Source organism: Citrus sinensis, chromosome 2 (assembly GCF_022201045.2).
Source record: "Citrus sinensis cultivar Valencia sweet orange chromosome 2, DVS_A1.0, whole genome shotgun sequence".
Taxonomy (NCBI): domain Eukaryota; kingdom Viridiplantae; phylum Streptophyta; class Magnoliopsida; order Sapindales; family Rutaceae; genus Citrus; species Citrus sinensis.
The window spans coordinates 8,166,066-8,172,391 of record NC_068557.1 but is presented as its reverse complement, the minus strand read 5'-3'; positions in this window follow the sequence as shown (position 1 = coordinate 8,172,391).

Sequence of the window (6,326 nt, the reverse complement as noted above, 5' to 3'; positions counted from 1 at the left end):
AAAGTTTTAGGCTAATAGAATCTGTTCAGTCTTTTTAATGTCCTAAATAAAAATTTAGGACTTTAATTAGTTAATTAGTTTAATAATATAAATATTTTTATATTTTTATTTTTACCAATAGTTATAATTTTATAATTCAAATTTTATTATTTATTACTAGTAATTTTAAAAAATAAAAATAAAAATGGGAAAATGGGTAGGGGATGGGGATTCCACCTCATCCCCGTCCCCTCCCCGAATAAGAAATTGGGTAAAAAACTTTCCACGTCCCATCCCCGAATAAAAAATTAGGTATGAAATTATCCACATACTCTCCCCGAATGGGAAAAATTCCCGAAGGTACCCGTCCCCGTGGGGATTTTTGCCATCCCTATATCTACGTCCACTGAAATCAATTGTGAAGCAGGCAATTGTTAAAGGTAATTAACTTTCAGCTGCCCTCTTTCTAACTAAATATCAAACTAATTAATTCAAAATGGAATTCTACCAAAAGACCCCCTCAATTTTGGACTGAAAATACAATCTTCTTTTTTGTGAAGAACATGAAAATGTACATAAAATAAAGGAGAATTATGTACTAATGCGAATAATTTTTAAATATAAGCTAATAAAATTGATTATAAATCATCTTTTAATATTACATTATAATATTAACGATATTTTGTATAAAATATTGGAATATTTTATTAATTTTTTAATAGTGCAGTCAAAACATTAGACCAATAATATTTACATATTATATAAGTATAAAGCATCTAATATTTGAGATTTTTAAATAAAACTCACGAACAATTTCTTATACAAATTAATTCTTACATACTTTTGTGAAATTAATTACTTTATTTATCCCTTCATGAAGTATTATTTATATTATTTCTATAGTTACATTTATTCATTGTTTTCAAGTCACAACAATCGCTATAAAAACTTATAATTGACATTTATTTATGTAATATATATTTTTATCTATTGCTATTAGTGGTATCATGGTTAATGATATTGTAACATTAAACTTTATTTTTTATTTTGTTAATAACCATAATTGTTAGCCAATATTAATTTGATTAATCTAAACTCAATTATAATACTTAATATTCGTATTAGGCATTCTATTATTAGAATGTATATATGTTCTATGTATGCATTATTTTTTAATAATAATCGTAATAAAAATAATAAAGGTAGGGTGTGGGAGAGCAAAATATAATTTTTAACTCTTATCCCTCACATGAGTTTGACCAGCTAGTTAGTTAAAAAAATAGCTACAAGTAACTCCAATGTCCTGTTATTAGTTATAATTACATTTTTTATTCCCATTGTATTGTAAATAAGGGGAGAAATGAGAAGAAAAACACATTCTATCTAGTAGTAGATAGCTCAATTTAGCATAAACAAGCTGGCGGTGATGGAACAGAGATAGACGGCGGCTGCTCGACTTGTGGCTGGTGAAGGTTTACTGTGCGCGGGTTTCAAATGATCTGTACAATACAATGGAAATAAGAAATGGACTTAGATTATGGACCCGAAATGTTGAAAATGATAAACGATTACAATAAAAACTTTTCAATATTATGTGGTAAATTGATATTTGTTAAAATAGTAAGGGTTCAAAAATAATTCACGTTACTGATATTATTGTTATTTTAAAAAAGTTATATTACTATTAGTTAAAAAAGGGACCTGAAACATGTAATTATAGTGTTGGAATATAATGAAAATAATAGAAACATAAAACCATTATAAGGTGTAAAAAAGTATGAATAACTTAACCAAAAAGTGGGAACTATTAACTAAGAAATTAGAAAAATTATAACGGAAAGCAAGAATTTATAAAGTGAACTTGGAATATCACCTAAAATATTAGAATACACTTAAAATAGTAGATATATATAACAAAAAAAAATTGTGGAAATAAAGTGGGAATTAATTAATGGAAAGTAGGGATGCTAAAAATAAGCTTAGAACATCCACACAAAAATATTGGAATGCAATGTAAAGACTGATAATATAGAACCAAAAAATGGTGGGAAAAGGGGTCGAAGAGCTTAACGTAAAAGTTAGAATGACTCAATAAGAATTTGATAAATTCCAATAAAAAGTAGAGATATCAAAAATGAACTTGAAATATTCATCCAAAATGTTGAAATTCAACAAAACGATAGAATTTATAACCAAAATGTGGTGGGAAAAGGAGTTGAAGAGGTTAACCTAAAGGTTAAAATAACTTACAAAAAAATTGATAAATTCTAGTGAGAAGTAGGCATCATAGAAATAAACTTGAAATATCCACCCATAATATTGGAATTCAGAAAAACTGAAAAGTAGGAATATAAAACCGAAAAGTAGGAATATAAAACCAAAAAGTAGTGGGAATAATGGTTGAAGAATTTAACCAAAAAGTTGTAACTATCTACCAATTATCTGACAAGTTCCGACAGTAAATAAGAATCCAAAAAATAAACTTGAAACATTCACATAAAATGTTAGAATTCAATGAAAAGAGCAGGATTATAGAACCAAAAAATGGTGGAAACAAGAGTTGAAAAGCTTACCTAAAAGTTGGAAAGACTTATTCAGAATTCGATAAAATCCAACAGTAAAAAGGGATCCAAAAATTAACTTGAAACATCCACACAAAATGTTGAAAATCAATTAAAAGGGTAGGAATATATAACCAAAAATTAGTGGAAACAAGAGTTAAAGAGCTTAAATCATAAGTTGAAATAACTTATGAAGAATTTGATAAATTCTAACAGGAAGTTGGTATCTAAAAACTGAACTTGAAGTATCCTCCCAAAATAGTGGATTCAATCAAAAGAACAAGAATATAGAACCAAAATGTGGTGGGAGAAAAAGTTGAAGAAATTAACATAAAAGTTGGAACAACTAACAAAGAATTTGATAAATGTCAATGAGAAATAGGAATCTTAAAAATAAACTTGAAATATCCACACAAAATATCGAAATTCAATAAAAAAAAGTGGGAATATAAAACCAAAAAATGGTGATAATAATACTTGAAGAGCGTAATCCAAAAGTTGTGAGTACCTACAATAGTTTGATAAATTCCAACAGTAAATAGGGATCTAAACAATAAACTTAAAACATCCACGTAAAATATTGAAATTTAATGAAAAGAGTAGGAATATAGAACCAAAAAGTGGTTATTAAGAGTTAAAAAAACTTAACCTAAAAGTTCGAAAAACTTACCAAGAATCAAATAAAGTCCAACAGTAAGTGAGGAACTAAAAATTAAATTTAAAACATTCAGGTAGAATGTTAGAATTCAATGAAAAGAATATAAATATTGAACCAAGAAATGGTGGGAACAAGAGTTAAAAAACTCAAATAACTTACAAAGAATTTGATAAATTCCAACGGAAGGTAAGTATCTAAAAATTAAACTTAATGTATCCACCCAAAATATTAGAATTCAATAAAAAGAGCACGGATATAGAACCAAATAGGGTGGGAGAAAGAGTTGAAAATGTAACATAAAAGTTTGAACAACTGACAAAGAATTTGATAAATGTTAACGAAAGTATCTAAAAACTGAACTTGATATATTTACCTAAAATATTGGAATTCAATAAAATGAGTAGGAATATAGAACTAAAAAGTGGTAAAAAATAGGTTGGAACAACTTACCAAAAATTAGATAAAGTCTAATAGAATGTAGAGATATAAAAAGTAAACTTGAAATATCCACCTAAAAAAGTTGGAATTTAATGAAAAGAGTAAAAATATAGAACCAAATACAAGTGGAAAAAAGAATTGAAACAACTTATTAAAGTTTAGATAAATCATAATAAAAAATAAGGATTTAAAAAATAAACTTAAAACATGCATCATAAATATTAGAATGTAACAAAATAAGCGAGAACATAATTATTTTGTGACATATTTATAGTTTTTTTAGTTCCTTGTACTATTTATAAATTTAAAATTATTACAATATTTTGCTTCATTTAATTATAATTTTATCCTTTTTCTTTTTTTTTTTTAAAAATCACATTAAAAATAAAAAAATGTAATTTTATTATAGGGTAATTTTTAAAAACCTCCCCTGAGGTTTGGACTTGTTACAAGTAGATGCCGAGAATTTGTTTATTTATAAAAAAACCCCCTACCGTCAGTTAACTTTAACATTCCCTGAGGTTTGGACTTGTTACAAGTAGATGCCGAGAATTTGTTTATTTGTAAAAAACCCCCTACCGTCAGTTAACTTTAACATTGACCGTTAGTTGACTGTGCAAAGACAATATTACCCTTAACAATAATTTATAGACGGAAATAACTAAAAAAAAATTAAAATTGTTGGCGCAAAAAGCACAAACTCTATTTTTTGACAATTTTATCCTTGTCAATTCTAAAGATTTACAATATTATAGGTAAAGATTATAACTATTTCATTTTCAAGTTTTTAATTTTATCTTTTTTATAGGAACTTTAAGAAAATATTAATAATTTAAAGAAAATTTTTTAATTTTTTAATTTTATCTTTCTTGTAGGAACTTTAAGAAAATATCAATAATTTAAAGAGGGTAAAATAGCCAACAATTTTAATTTTTTTTTAGTTATTTCCGTCTACAAATCGTTATTAAGGGTAATATTATCTTTGCACAGTCAACTAACGGTCAATATTAAAATTAATTAACGGTAGGAGATTTTTTACAAATAAATAAATTCTCGCCATCTACTTACAACTAGTCCAAACCTCAGGAGAAGTTTTTAAAAATTACTCTTTTATCATATTAACCGATTAAAAACCGGTTGTACCAGTGACGAGCATCCACTGTACCTGATTCAATCATTCAATGATGTTGGTAGGTAGGCTCATGAAAGAGACACTTTTATTTTAATAAGAGTTAAATTTATATTCCATTCAAAATATGAAGACCCACAAGCATTTACGGTTTACCTAATCTTTTGTGCATCAATCATCATACATTTTCCCACTCGATTCAAGTAAATGGCAAAGTCACGAATCATGTTTATTATTTGGGGTGCCGTAATATTGAAGGCATTAAAAAACCAAACAGGGTTTGTCTTTATCATAACCTTGACAAACTCGTGCGGCTGACAATAAAATACGTAAATAAAAATGTGTACCTGTTTTAATTAGTTTAAATATTTTTTATTACTATTTTCATAAATTAGTATATATTTATATAAATAACAGGGTCCAACTATGGCGCCACAGTTGTATGGTATTATAACGTTTTAATTAGTTTAAATATTTTTTATTATTATTTTCATAAATTAGTATATATTGATATAAGTAACGGGGTCCAACTATGGTGCCACAGTTGTATGGTACCACAACTGGATCCAACTATTGAATCTAACTTACAGTTGTCACCAGAACTGAATCTAATGACTTTATTACTATTTTCATAAATTAGTATATATTGATATAAGTAACGGGGTCCAGCTATGGTGCCACAGTTGTATGGTACCACAGCTGGATCCAACTATTGAATCTAACCCACAGTTGTCACCAGAACTGAATCTAATGATTGGATTCAGTTGTGGTACCATACAACTGTGGTACCATAGCTTTGCCCTAAATAACGATATACTTGTTAGGGATGACAATGGGGAGGGGAGGGGAGGGGACCAATCTTCCCGTACCCATTCCCGATATTTTGTATATGTCCTCGTCCCCTCCCCGTCCCCGTCAAAATTACTTGAGAGAATTCTCATCCCCTCCCCGAATAATAACAGGGGATCCTCAAGGGTCTCCGATCCTTGAATAACTAATACATTTTTTGTTTTCGATTTTGAGTTAATCATATTAAAATAAAATTTTTAAATAAAAGTAAAGTTTGAAATATATCTTACATTATTATCCATTACAAAAGTCACATACATTAAATTAGTAAGTAACGCATCATGTAAGGGATACAAACTTCTTTTACAAACTATCGTGAATAAATTAATAGTCTAACACAAAATTGTTACAAATAAAATCGAATTTATCTTCAAAATTAACTTTTTCAATGGTCGCGTGACACTTTATAAATGTAGATTATTCTCTTTACAGCACAATAGTTAAGTCGGAGCAAATCAAGAGCAAATATTAGATTAAATTAGATTAGATTAGATTAAATTATATATTAAAATTGTGATTCGTTGTGGGCAATTATAACATCTAAAAATAAATAAAAACTATATTTAAGTTTAAAACATTTAATGAATATTAAAATTAAAACAAAATTTTTGGGCTAATAGAATTTATCCTTTTTTTAATGTGCTAAATAAAAATTTAGGACTTTAATTAGTTAATTAGGTCTAAAAGTTTAATAATATAAATATTTTGATAT